Here is a 21,387-nt window from a genome sequence, read left to right as displayed (position 1 = left end):
GTGTGACAGGGTGCAGCGCCCCAACCCCCGATCTGCCCTACTCTGTGAGTGACAGGGGGGAGCTCCTCAACCCCGATTGGCCCTGCTCTGTGCATGACAGGGGGCGGCGCCCCAACTCCCCAGTCGGCCCTGCTCTGAGCCTGACCAGGGGCTGCACTTAGGGATTGGGCCTGCCCTCTGCCACCCGGGAGCAGGCCTAAGCCAGCAGGTCGTTATCTCCCGAGGGGTCCCAGACTGCGAGAGGGCACAGGCTGGGCTGAGGGACCCCCCCACGAGCGCACAAATTTTTGTGCACCGGGCCTCTAGTCCTATATAATAAAGAGGTGATATGCAAATTGACCATCACACCCTCATACAAGATGACCACCGCCATGTGGTCAAAGATGGCCCCCCCATGTGGTTAAAAGATGTCCACCACAAGATGGCCAGCAGCGGAGGGCAGTTGTGGGTGACCAGACCAGCAGGGGAGGGCAGTTGGAAGAGACCAGGCCGGCAGGGGAGGGCAGTTAGGGGTGACCGGGCCCACAGGGGAGGGCAGTTGTGGGCGACCAGGCCAGCAGGGGAGGGCAGTTGGAAGAGACCAGGCCGGCAGGGGAGGGCAGTTAGGGGTGACCGGGCCCACAGGGGAGGGCAGTTGTGGGCGACCAGGCCAGCAGGGGAGGGCAGTTGGGTGGGACCGGGCCTGCAGGGGAGGGAGGGAAGTTGGGAGCAACTGGGCCAGCAGGGAAGGGCAGTTGGGAGCAACCAGGCCTGCAGGGGAGGGCATTTGGGGGCGACCGGGCCTGCAGGGAAATTGGGGGCGACCAGGCCTGCAGGGGAGGGCAGTTGGGTGGGGACCGGGCCTGCAGGGGAGGGCAGTTAGAGTGACCGGGCCAGCAGGGGAGGGCAGTTGGGGGCAACTGGGCCAGCAGGGGAGGGCAGTTTGGGGCAATCAGGCTGGCAGGGGAGGACAGTTGGGGGTAATCGGGCCGACAGGGGAGCAGTTAGGCGTCAATCAGGCTGGCAGGGGAGTGGTTAGGGGGTGATCAGGCTGGCAGGCAGAAGTGGTTAGGGGCAATCAGGCAGGCAGGCAGGCGAGCGGTTGGGATCCAGCAATCCCAGATTGTGAGAGGGATGTCTGACTGCCAGTTTAGGCCCGATCCCACAGGTATCGGGTCCAAACCGGCAGTTGGGCATCCCCTGAGGGGTCCCAGATTGGAAAGGGTGCAGGCTAGGCTGAGGGACACCCCCACCCCCAGTGCACAAATTTCGTGCACTGGGCCTCTAGTCTGATATATTAATAAAAGTTGAGGTAACAAGTATACATTTTATAATGGTGACATTTATTGAGCACTCTGCACCCAGAACATTGTACATATTTCCTCTAATCCTAGAACATCCTGACAAGTCCAGACCATCAGTATCCCCACTTGACAGACAGGGAGCAAGGCTCAGACAGGTTAAGGAAATGCACCCAGATTTACACAGATACTAAGGAGACAGCATGTGAATCCAGGAGCCTTGATCCAAAAGCCCCGACCCCCCTCACATCAGATAGGGGGCTTGGCTTCAGTGGAGGCCTTCAGGCTTGACTGTGTCATTGTACAGATGAAGGAACTGTCCTTCATCTTTGCCAAGGTCACAACCAACCTTAGTCTTTAATTCACATCATTTTGAACCAGAATGTCTATAGGACGGATTTGGAGACAGCAATCCAGTGGGAAAGAGGAGGGTTCTCAAAGGTGGGATTTCCCAGGGTTTTGCTTAGGACTGAGAAAACACCAAGTGTCCATATTAAAGAAGGGAAAACTAATGGAGATTCTGAGACAGAGGCTACCATCTCCCCACATTGGTCCTTGGCACCATCACTGGGCCACATATGTGTTTGGTTTAGTCCACAAGGTGTTTAAAAAATTTTTTTAATGAGTTATAACATGAAAAACTCAGGAGATACTACCTTTGTATTTTGATTTCTAGCTTTTATTGAAAACATCAGAAGATCTGGCAACAGTAGGCCTACATTCTCACATACCATCACTGAGCTGAAGCTGAGAAGTGGCAAAGTGTGCCACTCCTTACTGCCCCGCACAGTGGCCACATGACACTGTGTCTTACATCAACACATGTGCTGCTTTTCTTACCTCCGGCCCCCTCCATTCCTCAGGATTCCTGCCTGGCCTATGATTCCTGCCTGTAGATATTTCAGTAAGTGATCCCTGGCCCAGCTTTTTAATGTGTTCCTACTTGAGAGAGATACTTGCTCTTAAAGGGGGCACCGCCCAGTAGTACATTGAATGACTCTGTACTAAGACGGTTGCCTCTAGGAAACCATTTCAGAGCAGGAAAGAGGAATTGCTCCCTCACGAAGTCAGATTTGAAGGTGTTAGTTACAAAACAAATCAAAAGAAGTCACACTTGTTATTATAGGAAGAAAGCATATAAATCCATTATCTACAGAAGATGTAAAATTATAACTAGATCTCAAAATGGTTTAGATACATTCATGAGTGATAAAGACATAAACAGACATCAAGAGGGAGTTGAGGCCAACCACCCTGACCCCCGACATGCCCCAGGCTTAATCTTTATTCAGAACAGCACTTCATTTCAAATGAGCAACTGAAAGAGATCTAACTTCCACAGAAGTCTTTTTTTCCCACCTGTGACATACAGGAGAGCGAGGTGGGGACAATTCTTAGTGACACATAAGGAAGGTCATTAAGGCCTGTGGACTGGAAGCCCCACTGTGACCGAGGCAGGTGCACGTCCTGGCCTGCCCCTCACTAGCCTGACCTTGGCCAACCCCTTCACTGATGTCCAGCTTTCCCTCCCTCGGTAATTAAAACACTCCTGTCCACTCCAAGGGGTTCCTTAGAGGGTCCTCTGAGGCCGTGCGTGGAAGCACCAGCTGAACCAAGCTTTAACATCGTGGGCAACTGACCAGCCAAAAGGCACATGCAATAGACTCAGGGAAGAGAGAGCTTTGTGATGCATTTGCTCTAAATAATCTGGCTGTCGACACCAAGATCCTAACGGAATTCCGAACTGTTGACTAAGCCAGCAGAGGCAAAGCCCCAGGGTGCCATGCCAGCCCCGTTCGTGACTCCCAACATTCTGACTCATGTTAAGATTCGCTCACTCTTTTTCGCAAGCAGTAATGAGCCACTCTGTTTAGGCCCTAGAGACTTTTGCAATGATTTATATGCTCTACATTTTCTGCCCTGCCAGCTCTCCAGAACCCACTGGCATGGGAACTCGTGCACTGTCTTGTCCCTGGAGGACAGACTCACTTTCGCTTTCCCAGCCTTTGCTCTGTCTGTTCCAAAAAAAACAAACCCAAAATGTCCTGAGCATTTGTCAGGGGGGTCTAGGAGGGACAGCTAGAGTTGGGACACATCCCACTTCTCCTATAGCTTACAAACTACTCACTCATTGCCTCCCTGCCCAGCAGAGGTGGGGAACTCACAGATGTAGATTACTCATTGACATCCAGTAGCCAGGCCCTAGGCCAGTTCTTCATCCGGGATGTCAGCAGAGGGACAACGCAATCTCAAAGCGCCAAATGCCCAACAGAGTGCTCCCAGATCCGAGAAACAACTGTCCGTGTCCGGGTCTACTTTTTCAGATTTACACTTTGATCATAAAATTACCTAGACCTCCCTATTCTACGGAGCTCTTTTCTCTTAACAATCTTGCTAATGAACAGGTCTTTAAAACTTAAACATGTGTTAGGCTTTCAGGCTTATGACAGAATCGAAGAGGAAGCCAGCAGTTTTATTGGTGCCACTGGGACAGCATTTTACTCTCTAAAGCATGAGAGAGGCTCAGGCTGCAGGCAACTTGTTTGTACATTTCAACGCCAAAACTGTCCACCTTGGCGTGACTACGGTGTCCCATGTTTATTTCCTTGCATCAGAACTGAGCAGTTTTTGCCCCAGGAACGCCCCCTGCCATGGAAAGCAAGGGTCTGACTACTGACACCCAGGAACTCCTCGGTGACAGTCTAAGATTGTAAGTCATGTCTTCATTGTGAGGCTTACTGAAAAGCCCTTAATTGTGATCGCCAGATAGTGGGTTCCCTCCCGCGACTCAGTGTGCTAATTAGCAATGGCATTTGTCAGACTAGCTGTCTTGTGGCAAAGGGGTCTCAAAAGCTGAATTAATTTAGTCATTGCCATGCACTATAGAGGCTTTGCCTTGTAAAAATTATCAACCTCCTCACCCCTCCTCTTCCAGGAAGGATGAGTTTGAAAGTGTCACAAAGACAAATTTCCACTTGTGATTTGCACTACAGTTAGAGTTGGGTTTGCAAATTCTGAGGCCTACAGGTGCTGGTAGGCAGCTTATTTTAATGATGAAGTGGGCCAGGTGTAAGAAACATGCAGCCTACTCTATCTATTCTTTTGTTTCCTGACTCCTGAGAGAGACAGTCTCTATTATGATTTCTTTTTTTTAAAAAAAAAAAAAGAAAAGAGAAAAGCATTTTTTTTTACTCATATATTCCTTATTACTTTTTTTTATTCTTTTTAAAAAAATATTATAAAAAGTATTACAAAGGGTATTACATATGTGTCCTTCCCGCCCTTGACAATCCCCTGCCCTCTTTTACCCCCCAGTGTCTTATGTCCATTAGTTATGCTTATATGCATGCATACAAGTCCTTCGGTTGATCTCTTACTCCCCTCCCTTCTGCGCCCCAACCCTCTCTGGCCTTTCAACTGCAGTTTGACAATCAGTTTGAGGCAGCTCTGCCTCTGTATGAGCGATGATCAGCTAACACTCAGCCCCGGTGTCATGGAGACAATAAAAAGAGGGTGACAGTGGCTCCATAATGTTAGGATGCTGGGTCAGCACTCTGTGTTTCCCTCGACCATTCCATCACGCTTCCAGGACAGCGTAGCAACTGCAGACAGTATACTCACACACTACTGCATGCCAGCAGGAGGAAAGGGGCAGCAGGGGAAAGCCCCTCCCGAGGATCTAGCCTTTTATTTGGGATCAAAATCCTTACCAGAAGACTTCTCCCTTCCTCTTATTAGCTATAACAGTCCCAGAGACACCCCTACATGCTTGGGAAGCGGGAAAGGGGAGGATCTGTCTGAGCAGAATGGGGTGACCTTAACTGGCTCAGATCAATCAATACTCATCCTCTGGGGCTGTCAGAGGAACCTACCTTCCCCTCCCTGTCTTCATCTGAATAGAATCTGGGTTCTGTTAGCAGGAAAGGGATGGTCATGTGGCTACAATACAGGCAAAGTGTGCCACAAACCTAAACCTACAAAATAAATGTGTCAATTGCCAGAACTAGATGGCATGCACCCAAGAGTTCGAAAGGAATTCAAGAATGGAAACGCCCAAAGTATGTAACCTCCTCATATAAATGTCCACCAATTCTAAAGACTGGTTTATTGAAAAGCACTCCAAGATAGAGCTAGAGAAATGGCTGATGGAGCCTAAAACAAGAGGATATGAGCCACTGTGAGCCAAATCGTTTCAGTAACTCTTGTAAGAGTAGGTTATCATCACAATAGTTTATAGTCATTATGGTTAGAGTAATCTAACAATTGAGTTAATGATAATGGATCAATTAGGAGAGATTGGAATGCAGGTTGAACTAGAGTGGATTTAAGAGGCTGGATAAAAGCATGGCAGTTACTCTAAGAAAGTGGGAAAGAGAAATTCAATACAGTACCTTCAACAATACCATCAAGTGTGTTAATTATGCAAGACTCTACCTCGAGGAGGGCACCAAGCTGGTGAGCTATATACACTGAGGCAGAACTGATAAGTTCATCTCACTAAGACCAGATGTCAATAAAACACTGAGTGATAAGACAAAAAAAATACTAGTGCATGACTCCTGGATTTTATATGAGTCTCCAAAACAGAATGTATTGGGGCCATTCTATTTGATGCCAAATGTAGCCATTATTTTATGAAAAACAGTTGGTCACTCTGAGCCAGTTATGGTAACTATGAAGTGTCTGTGCAGGGGTGCACACAGACATAAGTGTGTGTGAGTATGTGTGTGTGAGTGTGTAAGACTGAACATATGGAAATGACTAATGAAGCTCTTGAAAATCACAATTCCACATCCATTAATGATTTGTCTAAACCCCATCTCTCCAAGATCTAATATTTAATTTATTAAAATATTCATTTTAATAGATGGTTAATAAATCTAAAATCCCTGTTAATGGGAAAGCAATGTGCTTCAAACAAGAGAAAACTTATGTCTGCCTACTTGTTAGAATTCTTTGAGAAAGGAAGTAGGAATCTAGATAAAGAAGAACAGAATTTCTTACACATTAATAAAAGTTTCCCCACTCAAAGCTTTTAAAATTTATTAAATAGGCTTGTAATGGAATTGAGGAAATAGGGTACAGTTGGCAATTCATATATAACATGTTGTTTAGGGAATGAGTATTTAAAAAGTGTCTCTGCAGAGAGAAGCATAATATGAAGAGCCTGGCTGCTAACAGGTAAGCACCAGGCCAGTGCCATTTAGCATCTTTAAAAATAATGTTGAGGAGAAAGGACATAGGGGATGTCTCACAGGTAACACCAACCTGGTATGAGGAGAAAAGAGTCAGGCTATTGCAAAAAAAGAGCCAGGAAACCCTTACAAGCCTGTGTCATTGGGAATAATAATCCTATATAATAAAAGGCTAATATGCAAATAGACTGAATGGCAGAACAACCGGACAGCCAGTCACTATGACGTGTGCTGGCCCCTAGGGGGCGTGCGCAGAACATGGCGGGTGTCGGCTACAGTGGGATGGTGGAGCAGGTGAGCAGGGGCACCAGACCAAGATGGGCGCCAGTCACTGTCAGCAGGGCGAGCCTCTGGTGGTTACTGAAAATTCGTTGCTCCTGTGTGCCACGGTCCCCCCCCCCCACACACACCCCCGGCACTCGCACCTGCTGCCAGCGCCATCCCGCTCGCACTTGCTGCTGGCGATGGAGACGCCACTTGCATCCACTGCCAGTGCTGGCCTCGCTCCCACCCACAGCCGGTGCCGGAGCCACTGCTTGCACCCGCTGCCGGTGCCCGGCGACGGTCCCGATTGCTCACCACCATCAGCGGATATTAGCGGTGGCTGCCAGCCCTGATTGCCCCTGAGGGCTTCTCCACTTCCCCCTGCTCCTGAGGGGTGATCGGGTCAGCAGCCGCCACTCACACCTGCTGATGGTGCCGGCCCTGCTTGCACCCACTGCTGGCACTGGCCCCACTCGCTCCATGCTGTCAGCTGGTGCAAGCTGCACTGTCAGTGCATGGGAGCGGTGGCAGCAGCAGGAGTGGGGCTGCCAGCAGACAGAGGACCAGGGGGCCGTGGCAGGAGGGGCCAGGCAGGGGTGCAGAGTATGGGCCGAGACCCACCCCTGTGCCTAACTCAGCCTCGCGGCCCACAGTTCCTTTCAAGGTGCACAAATTCGTGCACTGGGCCCCTAGTAATAATAATAATAATAATTGCTTCAATGAAGGTAACAAGGTAATGAATACATTGCAATATAAATCACCCCTACTTCCCATGTGGAATGAAATGCTGAGTACCAGTTAACAAAGAATGGTTTCCTGAGGATACCTGCTCAGTGTGCTGTTCATAACCTACATCATTAAAATGTTTTTCATCATCAAACTGTAAATTTGAAATATGGCACAAAGGATTATCTTTCTTCTATATAAACTGTAACATTTTGGTTTCTTAAATGCTATGTTCAATTCTGTTCTTAAGAAGTATATAACAGAACTGAAGTTTCAGATAAGAGCAGTTCAAATGGTTTCCAGGATACATGAGCTGCTGTATGAAGACAGAATTCCAAGAAGTTTGAGCATTTTTCATCTGTGGAATGGAGATTCACCTTGTTGGTGCTGTGGGCACTTCTAGTAGTCTAGAGAGCCTGGGAATGCCTTCTCAGGATGATGTTTTAAATCATATAAAGCAGAATACACCACATTACTAAGAAAACCAATTGTGATGCTATTTAATCTTCAAAATATTTTTATTTCTTTAAATGATTTTTTAATATTATTTTTATTGATTTCAGAGAGGAAGGGAGAGAGAGGGAGAGAGAGAGAGAGAGAAACATCAATGATGAGAGAGAATAATTGATCGGCTGCCTCCTGCACGCCCCCCACTGGGGAATCGAGCCCCCAATCCAGGCTTGTGCCCTTGACCAGAATCAAACCCGGGACCCTTCAGTCTTCAGGCCAACACTCTATCCACTAAGCCAAACATCTAGGGCTCTTCAAAATAGTTTTTAAAACAAATTGGTAATATAGTTATAAATAAGCTTCTTTACTAACATAGTAAGTACAAGGTCTGATGGCAGTCCTAATAAGCACTGTAGTTTCAAACTAGTGATGAGTATGAATTATATTTCTAGAAATCTGCAACAATTATAACATGATATGAAAACATTATGATGCCTATTGCTGGTGTTTGTAATAAAAGAAAACACTAAATTTCATTTAGATGTTAGTGAGCAAAAAAATGCAATTTTCCCCATTCAGGTTCATGATCTCCATGGATTTCTCCCACAGGCCCCTGGGGAATGGGGGGGGGGCGTACCCTGAGGCTTAGTATGCCTACCATACAGCAAGGGCTGGGAAAGAATATGACCAAAGTTTATCACATAATGAATAATGAAACTAAAACAAACAAACTCCTTTTACATGTTCACAAACATAAGGACAGGTGGAGGGGAAGGCATAAGATATATGAGTGAAGTGACCTGAGAACCCAAAAAGCACAATTTTGCAAGAAGCCTTAGAAAGCCTCGTTATTTTAGAAGATTGCACCTGCTGGAAATAGGAAACTTGTCCATTTCAGCCATCAAAGGCTCCTCAGAGAGGGGAGCTGGAGGCACTTGACCTCCAAGGTTGACATTTGAGGACATCATTGGTAGGAAGAGATAAAGTTGGAGACAGTGGCTCTGAACCAATATCACAATGCTTCTCTCCTTCTTTAAGAATCCACCCTTGTTCTGAATCAGTTTTTTTTCTCTTCTCATGATGAAAACAAATTACAATCCACAATAATTGCATGTGTGTATTTCACCACAGAGCCCAGTTTCAGGTACTGAGCACTACATCATGTGCCCCAAATATTAACTTAAAGTATATTTTATGGACCACAAAATATCATATTTGCAGAGAAGTGGGTAGAAAGTGATTTTAAAGACCAGAGAAGAAGTTGAAAGGAGTGAATAGGTGGGGTTCATAACAGTCAAGTTCTCAGGCAGAAACTGAGAATAAGATAAATGAACTGAAGTCGCCTGAATACAAAGGCAAATCAGCACCTTGGACAGCTCATGCATGAAGTTATCCACCCCAAGGCTTTTGTTCTAACAGAAAGGGAAACCTGTGTGCAATGTCTGGGCTTACCTGGTTCCACCTTGCCCTTCCAATCCAGCACATACCCACTCCACCCCACTCAAAAATCAAAAGGTTCTGAGAGTGTCATTATCGCTTCTTTCCCTCTTCAGAGAATCACAGATCTTCATCTGTTTTGGAATTTCCCTCAATTTATATTAGATGAATGACTGATGAAAAGATGGTCAGGGATCCTTGAGGACCCAAATTTCTCCAAGGCTACATGGCAGGAGGGAAACCCTGGTTCTGTTTTTGTCCCCAAATTTTTCATCCTTTGGACCCTCTTTATTTCCTGAGTTAGTCGCCACGTCTGAACAGAAGCCAAAGCCCCGACAACATTAGTAAGAACATTTGATTCCCTTCAGTAAAACTGGAGACGGCCCTGATAAATGATCACTGTTCACCCTGGCTCTCTGTCTTCCCGAGGGACAGTCCCTCATCCTTTCCACACTTCTCATCACAGCAGCAGAGAGTCTGGGTGAGGAAGCTGTTTACTCAGTCTGGCTGCCTTTAGTAATTTTTTTTCATTGACATGAATAATTTTGTTTCTTAAAAGCAAAACAAAAAACAAAACACATCAAAGGGTAAAAAAAAATTAAGCTTAAATAGAGAGTAGCTGGGCTCTCCTAAACCTGTAAGAATATTCAAGATCAGTTCTCAGAAAAGGTGGAGAAGAAAGAAGACCTGAAGTCCTGAAGAGATGAAAGAAGAGGAAGAAACTCAGGGAAATGTCTCAGAAGGAGGTGGTGCAAACCTTAGAAACCATCAAAGTGAAGTGAGGTGGAGAGCTGGGTTGCCACAGCTCTTAAAGCTTCACAAGATTTTACTGTGGACAGTAATAATGGAGAGAAGTGGGTGAACAGGTAGGAAGAGAATACCAAAGAATACAAGAAACTGCTCTCAAATGAAAATAATTTAACTCTTGAGCACAGATGCAGGCACACAAGTGTGTATGCACATGCAAGTGTGGGCACACACCCCTCAACTCCTGAACGTCCCATTTTCCTGGAATGTACTGGAACAGTAGGCTGCTTCCCTATCTTGTCAGAACTGTATGCCATACCAAATTTGAGGTTGTGGCTAAAAGTGAAAGAGAACTTACAATGTATAACGTCATCACCACAGCACCAAAAACATTTCTGCTCATACCACCAATTCTTTAATGTCCTTTGAGGACAGCTTATTCTAAAATAAGCAAACAAAAAACTATAGGATTTAGATGAGTATATTAAACTCAAAGTGTATATACTGCTACTGCCTACTGGAGCCTTTATAAGTTCCAAACCATAAGCAGGAGCAAGGCATGGGGGAAGCAGACCACAGACTCCTTGAAGCCTGCTAGAAGGGAGAGAGCTAGTTCTCAGGTTTGCTTTGCAAATAATTACTTTCTTCTCTCATCTGATCCTCCTAATACTATGAGGTAAAGAGTAGGTTTATTCTTGTTTAGCTAATGAGGAAACTGAGACTTCAAAGAGGAATGAGACTTTCTCAAGGTCAAAAGGCTATTAAGTAGCAAACCTGCATCTTCTGGCTTCAAGTCCAATAATCAATATATGTATGCTACCTTGCTGTTTGTTCATCAGTGTAATTAAAACAAACTTATCCTTCCCCACTTTTTTTGGTTTGGTTTTATTCATTCAATTAACATTTATGAAGTGCTAGTTGCTGGAGAAAGAAGGCCAAAAAGAATGGGTGCTATCTTAAAGCAGGTTTCCGATAATGTTCAAAATAATACTAACGAGAGAAGACAATAATATGCTATGATTCTAACAGGACAGGAGCAATAGGGCTTACACTCATAGTAGCAATAGAAGTCTGGAGTCATTAGAGATAGTAGCAATAGCATGTGTTTGAATTTCAGATACAGCTGCTCAACAATGCAGGTATCTTTTTTTTTAGCATAACCTGCCTTCAAAGAAAGTTAAAGTCTTCAGGCAGACAAGTGGGAGAGGATGCTCTTGTCAAAGGGAACTGTATATGTAAGGCAAAAGATCTGAGACAGGGTGGTGTGTTCAAGGAACTATCAATGGTTCAGTTTTGCTCGAGAATAAAGTGTGAGATGAGTCTGGAGAGACGGTGGGGTGAGGGGGTGCCAGCTCCAAAAGGGCCTTGCACAGCATAGAAAGGTCTTCAGCTGTGAGCCGCCAGACTAGGGGGAGCCACGGAAGAATCCTCACAAGGGAGTGACATGATCAGATGTGCGTATTAAAGGGACATTCAGCAGCAATATGGACCTAGCCAACAGTTTGGCAGAGAAGGAAGAATTGAGGCAGGGAGACCAGCGAGAAGGCTGTATTGTAGTCATGGCAACAGATGAAGAGGACTGAATTGAGGAGGTGGTGGAAGGGATGCCTCCAGGGCACATGTAAAAGTAAAATCCGCAGGATTTTGTGTTTGAATGTAGGGGTGAGGGAAGGAGAGTTACCTGAAACAATGCTAAATAATTAAAAACAACTGTGAATGTCGCAAGAACAGAGGATGTGCCATATTCATCTTTGATTCTCTCTGGTCTCATAGTGAGCCTGGTACATTTCTCAAATTTCTGTCTGACTTCCCTCTGCAGTAGCATTATGAGGTTGGGACACACCTGCTAATTACTTACTTGTGTGTTTCCTATGTAGGAATACCTGGTTGGGGGATCTAAACTTAGGGGGTGATCAAAAGGTCATGCAATTAGGAAATTTTCCAGATATTCAAAAAGATGACATGAGAAGGAAGAGTCAATCAGGCATTCAGATCGAATGGAATAGTGAAATGATGAACTTTGGGCAGATTCATTGCAAAGTGGCCACAATCATTCTATTCTTCTTCCTGCATCCACATTCCTTTAAATGTGACTTTGAAGTTCCTTCTGTCAAGGGCAGAGTCAGTTTCTCCACCCCTTCAATCTAGGCTGAGCTTGTGACTTATTTTCAGCAACAGAATGCAGCAACAGTGACTCTGTACATGCACACTTGTGCCTTGCACATTGCTGCTCTCTCTCAGAACTCTGCCCAGCCACCATGTGAACAAGTGTACACTGGCCTTGAAGATGGGAAACCCTGTGGAACAGAGACCAGCCATTCCAACTGAAGCCATTCTGGACCAGCCAATCAGCCGAGGTCTTTCTGGACCAGCTGTCTACAGATACTTGAGTGAGCTCCTGGAGACCAGACCACATCTCCAACTCAGAACTTTGTGAGTGAAGTAAATGTTGCTTAAAGCCACTAGACTTTTGGGGTTATTTGTAGCAAAAGCTAAGAATAGACTATCTTTGTAAAAGGGAAATGTAAGACACTCTGCCTTGGCTCCCTGTTTTGATGGAAATTGGTAATCCAGAAATTAGAGTCCTGGTTGTCACACCACTAACACCACTCACCACTGCATCCATCATCCACATGATGATAAGATTTACACAAAAGGATGCCAGTGGATACACAGGTCATATGCTGCAGGGGTGCCCCGGTATGGCTGCATCACTGCTGGAGGTAGGGGAAATTCACTGAGGGATGAATAAGACCTTATAGTTTTCAAGTAACCAGGGGCTGCTTGTTACTAAGCATTGCTACTTTGAGCCTTGGGACTCAAGCAAAACCTCCAAGGAAATGTGTGCGTTGTGTGTTTATTAGAAAAATAAAGCAAAAACATGTGTACTTTTCTGTTTGTCTGAAATGTTTCATAATTTAAAATTTAAAAATTAATCTGGTAAAAAATACATTACATTTTCTTGTGTAATAACATTATTTTAATCCTCTCCCTTACACTGTTCCCAGAGGATTCTATATTAATATTACTTTTTCTGCTCACTACTATGTTAGGAGATAAAAGGTCAGCAACTCCATAGTTAATATATCCCTGTTTTATAGATCTCTATTTGTTCACTCATTCAACAAATGTATTAAGCATTTTCTACATACTAGGTATTTGGGGCAATAAGTGTACAGCAGTGAACAAAACAATGTCCCTTCTCTCAGAGCTTATACTCTAGTGGGGGAGAACAAAATACGTATCACCATGTAATAATGCCAGGAGTGATGTGTACTGTAAAGTAAAATACAGCATGGCCAGGGAATAGAAATGCTTTGAGGAGGCTTTTTAGATGGGATGGTCCATGAAAGCCTTATTAATGAAAGAGCATTTGAGCAGAGCCTGAATGAAGGAACTCTGAGAGTCAGAGTGCTGTCGTGTAATCATTGCTTTCCTTGTCTAGGTCTTTTTTTCATTGTGACATCTTGAAGGTAGGAACCATGTCTTATTCATCTCAGTATCTTCAAGCTCAGTAAAGTACCAAGCACTCAGTAGATCTCACTGGATGGATGTGTGGGTGGGTGGGTGGATGGATGAGTGGATGGGTGAGTGGATGGATATGTGGATGGATGGATGCATCGGTGGGTAAAAGGATGGATGGATGGATGATGGATGGATGGATGGATGGATGGACGGATGGATGATGGATGGACGGATGGACGATGGATGGATGGATTGAACTAATAAGTTGATAGATGAATGGGTAGATGAATGGGTTGATAGATGAATGGGTTGATAAATGACTAGGTTGATAAATGAATGGATGGGTAGATGGACTGGTAGATGAATTCCTCCTCAGGGCTCTCTGAATGATGGGAACTCAATAAATGCTGACTGGACCACCAGGGAAGTTTGATACCACATTCTGCCCCACCTCTACCACCAGCCCTCCCACAGTCTCCGCTTGCTATATTTTCCTTGTGTTCCACAGCAACAATCGCCTTCTGACATATCAGATAATTGACCTACTATTTTGTTTATTGCTTATCTGTCTCCTATCACTGGAAGGTAAGCTCCACCAGGGCGGGGATCTTTTGTCTGTTTTGCTCATTGTCAGAACCCAAGGACCTCATTCAATGCCTGGAACGCAGCAAGAGCTCAAAACAGAATGTGTTGAATGTCTGAATGTGACCCTGTCCATCTCAGTTTTTTCGGAGCCTGACCTAACATGTGTTCTGGGTCCCTTTCCTATCTAGCTGCTTCTGTAAGATGGCTGTTATAGGATGACCCATTAGTCAGTTCTTCTATCCAGAGATTATAGGTTCACCAAAGAGAAGTTAAGACAGGCCTCATGAGTAATTTATATTTAAAAACATATAGTATTTTTGGCAATCTAAAATTTGAGCAAGCTAAATATACTGAGAAAATATAATCAGAAATAGAATACCTAAAAAATACAGCATACTTCTGGTTTATAAATAAAAGCTAAATTGTTTATTATCTATGAACCAATAACATGAATTAATTATAATATAAAATAAATAAGAAGAGTCTGATGGAAAAATTACAAAATTTATTCAAACTATTATTTGTAGATCTCTTTCCTTTGCCCATGTGTCAGTCATGTGGGAATGTACCATGGTCTGTCAATCAACGGCCCCCTGCCCCTGGAACCCTGTCATGAACTCCACCTGTCACTCTCTTAACAGGATTGACAGGTTCCTTGGTTCTCATCACTTATGCTCCAATGGCTTTGTAACCTAGTTAAGGTTTCATTATCATAACTAGGCTAAATCTCTTCTTTTTCAGACAAAATCAGCCTTCCACCCAGAGTAAAAGACACATTACCTGAAATTTCCCCTTTTCTTCACCAGTCCATTTCAAACTCTCCTATTCTGATTTCTTTGTAACCTAGTGAAGGTTTCATTAGCTTAACAAGGCTGGAGATATTTTTGCTTGCTAAAATCTGCTTTTAACTTGAAATTATCCACACTGTTTCTGAAATGGCTGCAGTTTTCTCACAGTCTAAATTAGATTAAGTAATTTTGGGCTGCTTTCTCCCTAAATTACAATTTGCCAAGGGATGGTCTCTCTCTTCCAGAAACCAGTGTTTCTTCTAACACGCGACTCCTCAGTCAGGTTGTGATTCCTTCACAGCCTCGCCCAGCACCCTCTAAACTAGAGTCTAAAGAACCACAGGTACACTGTCCAGTGAGGTAGGTGTTAAGTGCAATAGATTACCTCGCTTCTTCAGGTGTGATTTTAGAAAACCTTGACAGTCTGGGTTTTATCACAGAAGGAGCTTTGGCTCATTGATTGTGTGATCTTATTCATATAATAAAACAAAATAATTGAAAAATTTAGAAACAAATAAACAACAACAACAACAACAACAAACACACCCACTATGGCAAAAGCCAAGACTTTAGCTAAGACAAGAAAAAAAGAAAAGAAAAGAAAGAAAGGAAAAAGAAAAGAAGAGAAAAGAAAAACACCTGGCTAATAAAAATCTCAGGAGGAAGCAACAGAATATGTAGCTTGTTGCTAAATGTGGCAAGATCTTGTAAAATTCTTTTCTCCTCCAACAAAGTGTGAATGTTGTTTTTAAAAGTTCTGTGGTAATTAGATTCGGAGCTTTGGAAATTAAATTTTGAAAGGTTTCGTGACAGAGGCTGTTTGTGAAATCATCTTTCCTAGGCAACTACTGCGACAAAGCAAGATCATTGGGGTAGTTTGTCCCAGGGTTGCATTCTTTATATCCAGGATTCACTGTCGGCAGGGGTGGTGCAGCAAGGGAGCGGGCAGTCAGGAAGGGATGAGAAGAGGTGGGCAGAAATGGGGCAGAGGGAGAAGGTAAAGGAGAGACTGAGAGGTGGGGAGTAAGAGAGACAGGACACGTTGACCTGGTACATGCACCCAGACTCCATGCAAAGCGCAGAGAGCGGTGAGCCAGGTGAGGACCATGAACCAGCTGGCCCCTGAGGTATCCCGTTACCATGGCTCTCACACAGGGGCCTCTTGCTGCATGGAGCGTGATGCTGGTCCTGAATGATAAGTATTTTTGCACAAGGGGTTCCTCAACACAAACCAAGTGTGTCATCTGCTGTTTCACTAACAAACAGTGGTCTCTTCCCATGAGGAAGGAAAATCAGACTCTACTGGGTCCCCTGAGACACTGCCTGCTGATCTCCAACATGACAGCCCGAAGGGATTGCCCAGGGAGTTCCCACCTTACCCCCTACTTTAGAATCTGCGCAGTCTCATGACTCTCCTCCATACTATGTTTATTTATTTTAATGTTTTAAAAAATTATTCCCCGTTTTTAAATTTTTTGTTGATTTTAGAGAGAGGACGGGAAAGAGAAAAAGAAATGTCAATTTTTTGCTTCATTTATTTATGTATTCTTTGGTTAATTCTTACATGTGTCCTAACCGGGGATCGAACCCACGACCTCGGCCTATCGGGACAATGTTCTAACCAACGGAGCTACCTGGCTAGGGCCATACTATGTTTAAATTGCATGGAAAAACTAAGTAGATCCTGATCTACCCAAGAACTGTTGAAAAGGATGCCAAATTATACCTAGGTCTTAATTTTTTAGTATTTCTCTACCTGGTTTTCTACAGCATGATTTTACTGTTTTCCACATCATCTATTTTGGTGTTGAGTTACTTTTCACTAAAATAAATAAATGAATAAAAATTTCATAGGTAGGAGCTGGACCACATGCCACAAAACAAAGTGAGTTTCTTATCTGCCACCCCCTGGTGGCAGGAGACCCAAATTGCAGGTCTTACTTAGTTAACTCTCTTCAAGTTAAAAGTGTCCATCTACGGTTAAAAATGGTGGTTAATATAAAACAATCAATAAGCATATTTTAGCCCTAACTGGTTTGGCTCAGTGGATAGCGCCTTGGCCTGCGGACTCAAGGGTCCCAGGTTCGATTCCAGTCAAGGGCATGTACCTTGGTTGCGGGCACATACCCAGAAGGGAGTGTGCAGGAGGCAGCTGATCAATGTTTCTCTCTCATCGATGTTTCTAACTCTCTATCCCTGTCCCTTTCTCTCTGTAAAAAAATCAATAATAAAAAATATATTAAAAAAATAAGCATATTTTAAGTAATAATTTATGGTTTGATTTAGTAATTAATTAAACTGAACCTCTTCAACAGTTGTCTTTTCTTTGCAAGATGAGTATTAAGTTCCTGGCCACATTAAGTCTCCTTCTGCATTTTCTATGAAACACTAATCATACAACAAACCACATCTAGTGAGGAAATGACAAAATCACCCAATACTTGAATATAAAAAGGATAAATGACCCTAAGGCACACACCACAGCTTATGCTGAGATAACTGTCATTCACGGAGGCAGTGTCATCTTCACTATATCTTGGCAAGAAAAGAGACCAACAACTATGATACTGAGGATAGAAAACAAAACTAAGGTGAAAGGTGACATCCTACCTCTCCAGAATCTCTCCAAAGAGATTGATAGTCTTTACTATCAATCCCAAATCATTGATATTTTGGTTTAAAGATTCTATTACAGAATTATCAACTTACTCTCTAAATATATTTATAAATGTGGGAATTCTGATAAATAACCTATAGTAATCCAGGTACTATTGATAATGAATTTGTGGCAGCTTGACCAAATAGGTTGAAATGTAGCTGCCTTCTATCTATAAATGGAAAAGGGTGGGGAGAGGGGATCCAAAGCAAAGTACTAAGAGAAAGGAGAGTGCAGCTGTAACCTTTTACTTCCGGACATAATTTCTTTCTAAACTATTTTTCATAACACATTTGTATGCAATGTGCTAATTATGACTAGCTTTAATCTCTTCATAAAAGTAGAGCCTATTTCTTTACTAGATTTTGTTAGTCATTAGTTCAAGCTCATTAATCAATGCCTGAGTCATAATCAGAGATGTGGTAGGGCCCTCATCCACCTTTGTAACTTTACAGCCAAGACCACTGAAGACTTTGCTGACTCAGGGCCAGCTACTGTTCAAAGCCAGGTCTTCTGATTCCCAAAGTTCTGAAATCTCTACCTCCTCTGGTGGTTTTCAAATCAATCTGAGACTCTAGGGGCTGAGAGGGTGGGATGCTGGGCATTCCAGGTCCATCTTTGTCAGTTTTATACACTGGCCTTCTTTCTAAGAGTTGTTTGACTTTTTAAAAATATTTTTTTATTGATTTCAGAGAGGGAGAGGAAGAGAGAGAGATAGAAACATCAATGATGAGAGAGAATCATTGATTGGCTGCCTCCTGCACGACCCCTACTGGGGATAGAGCCCGCAACCCGGGCATGTGCCCTTGACTGGAATTGAACCTGGAACCCTTCAGTCCACAGGCAGACGCTCTATCCAGTGAGCCAAACCAGCTAGGGCAAGAGTTGCTTGACTTTTTTAAAAAAGCAATCCATGGCTTAAAAAAAGTTTTCTAATCACATCAAAAATTTGTCAAAGTAATGAAAAAACTTCTAAAATATGCTGGGGACTTACCGTGATTCCCCATTATAGAGTGGAATTCATTATAAGTTTAATCCCTTAAAACACCATCGGAAGTTCAGTGACTGAAGGGCCATGGGACCAGGGGCTCAGAGATCAGGACTTGTACCTCCAACTCTGTGATGACAGGTGAGTTACTTAACCCTCGGTGGCCTGGTCTGTGAAATGGAATTCATAAAACTTCACAGCACACAATACTATATGAGATCACCCATGTTCAGTGCTGCTGCTGATATGGTCATTATTAGGTGATGCCAACTACATATGAACACCAGAGAACAGAACTTTAGGTCAGCGCACAGTGAGGAGCCAGTATGCTCTGTATTTTCACATTTATATTCGAACTATATTGTCCTCTGCAGTATGAATATGTAGTTGTACTTTGCTTCCAAGGAGGTTTGGGAATCACAGGCCAAGATCATGGACTCTCTGTGTGTGACGGGAGCCCAGGAGCTTGGGCAGCCAGCCCCGCAGTTGTCTCTAAGGAACAAGCAGGAGCGCCAAGGCCTAAGGAAGGTTTCCCACCACAGCTGCGCCTGCATCAAGCCGGATTCTGAGCTGGGCAGCTGCGGGAAGGTCAGCAGCCTGGGCACCCATCTGGCCTTAGATTCTGTGGTTGAAAATGAGTCCAACAACAGGCCAGAGCCAGATTTGGGGAGTGCCAACCAAGCCTCTCTGAGGGGCCATCTGGCTTTGGAAACTCAGTCAGAATCCAAGGACCAGTCTGAGATCACAGAAATGTCTCGTTTCATTTGGTCAGTTCCGATGGACGCATATTTATCGTGTGTGGTCTTGTCTGATGCAATGCAAGGGGTCAGTGGGACTGGAATGAATCAGACTCCCTAAGGGGGTGACAGGGCCCAGTGATGTGAGTAAAGTGTAGGCCAGTGATGGCGAACCTATGACACGTGTGTCAGAGGTGACACGCGAACTCATCTTTTTTTGGTTGATTTTTCTTTGTTAAATGGCATTTAAATATATAAAATAAATATCAAAAATATAAATCTTTGCTTTACTATGGTTGCAAATATCAAAAAATTCTATATGTGACACAGCACCAGAGTTAAGTTAGGGTTTTTCAAAATGCTGACACGCCAAGCTCAAAAGGTTCGCCATCACTGGTGTAGGCAGTGGTTCTCAAAGTGTGGCCCCTGGGCCGGCAGCATCAGCATCGCCTGGGAACTCTTTAGAGACACACACTGTGTGGGCCCAGCAATCCATGGCTATTGTTGTTTTTAAATTAATTAATTATTTTTAGGTTTATTGGGGCAACATTGGTTAATAAGATGACATAGGTTTCAAGTGCACATGTCTATGATACATGATCTGTATATTGCATTGTGTGCCCACCACCCAAAGTGAAATCATCTTCTGTCACCATAGATTTGACCCTTTTCCCTTTGCTACCCTTCCACCCGCTTCCCTCAGGTAACCACCATACTGTTGTCTGTGCTTATGAGGTTTGTTTTGTTTGTTCACTTGTTGCTTTTAGTTTTATATCCCACATATGAGTGAAATCATATGGTTCTTGACTTTTTCTGTCTGACTTATTCCACTTAGCATGATATTCCCAAGGTCCATCCATGTTTTAATAAGCCTTCTAGGTCAGTGGTCAGCAAACGGCGGCTCGCGAGCCACATGCGGCTCTTTGGTCCCTTGAGTGTGGCTCTTCCACAAAATACCACGTGTGGGCGCACACATACACGACTGAAACTTTTAAACTTAAACTATATAGGTAGGTACATTGTTATTAACTTAATTAGGGTACTCCTAAGCTGGCCTTTGCTAAAAACGTCCTCAATCTGAGGGGTCGACCTCAGCGAACGTACCTCAATCAGAGTGAGGACATTTTTAGTAAAGGCCAGCTTAGGAGTACCCTAATTAAGTTAATAACAATGTACCTACCTATATAGTTTAAGTTTAAAAAATTTGGCTCTCAAAAGAAATTTCAATCGTTGTACTGTTGATATTTGGCTCTGTTGACTAATGAGTTTGCCGACCACTGTTCTAGGTGATTCTGGTGCAGCCAAAGTTTGAGAACCAGTGGTATAGGGTGTGTTGGAGGGGAGCAGCTAGCTGTGAGCAATGACAGACAAAATGACAACAGGAAGTTGCCATTCCATTGGGAGAGAGAGGGTATATAACAAAACCCCACAGCACGAAGAACCTACCAAGGTGGGCAGAAGAATCAATCAAACTGAGAGAAACTGGAGACTGTGCAACATGAGGTCCAGCAAAGAGTTCCCACGCCTCCCTGACTGCAGAAACTCAAATAGGGAAGAAAAAAAAAAAAAAACAGGAAAGATTGGGTCATCCAGATGTGAGAAGAGTTTTGCTTAAAGTGGATACTGATATGTTCTGCTCCCTGTCCAAAAGAGGAAAATTGGCTTAAGCTTACTCAAACAAGATTCCTTACCAACCAAGGGGCTAAGCCACCAGCTAAATGAGCACCATCCAGGAGGTTGTCAAGGAGACCTGGGCTGGAAGCGAAGCCTTATCTTAAGGATGACATGAGCAATTGCAAAATAAAAAGATTCACTGGGTCCTTCCAAGAGATTCTCATTCAGAAGGTCTGAAATACGAATTATTTTGAATAAACATTTTTAATAAAGGACGCCACCCATTTTGCCTTAGGTGGTCCTCCGATGACAGCTGGAGAAATACTGGCTTAATGATTCACTCATCCAATAGCAGGAAAGTCAAAACCAATGACACCAAAAAAACCTATTATTCCTCTTTTATTCAATTACTAGAGGCCCGGTGCACAAAAATTTGTGCACTGGGGGGGGGGGGC

General features: G+C 43.9%; 1 protein-coding gene across 1 annotated transcript in view; it reads right to left on the bottom strand.

Annotated features, from left to right (window-relative positions):
• Positions 1-21,387, bottom strand: part of TMEM178B (transmembrane protein 178B) — a 355,696-nt gene that overhangs the window by 104,148 nt on the left and 230,161 nt on the right. The window lies entirely within an intron of this gene.

The sequence above is a fragment of the Myotis brandtii genome, unplaced genomic scaffold (assembly GCF_000412655.1).
Source record: "Myotis brandtii unplaced genomic scaffold, ASM41265v1 scaffold455, whole genome shotgun sequence".
Classification (NCBI taxonomy): Eukaryota; Metazoa; Chordata; class Mammalia; order Chiroptera; family Vespertilionidae; genus Myotis; species Myotis brandtii.
Note: the sequence above shows the minus strand (reverse complement) of the source record. Positions and strands in the feature narration are given on the sequence as shown.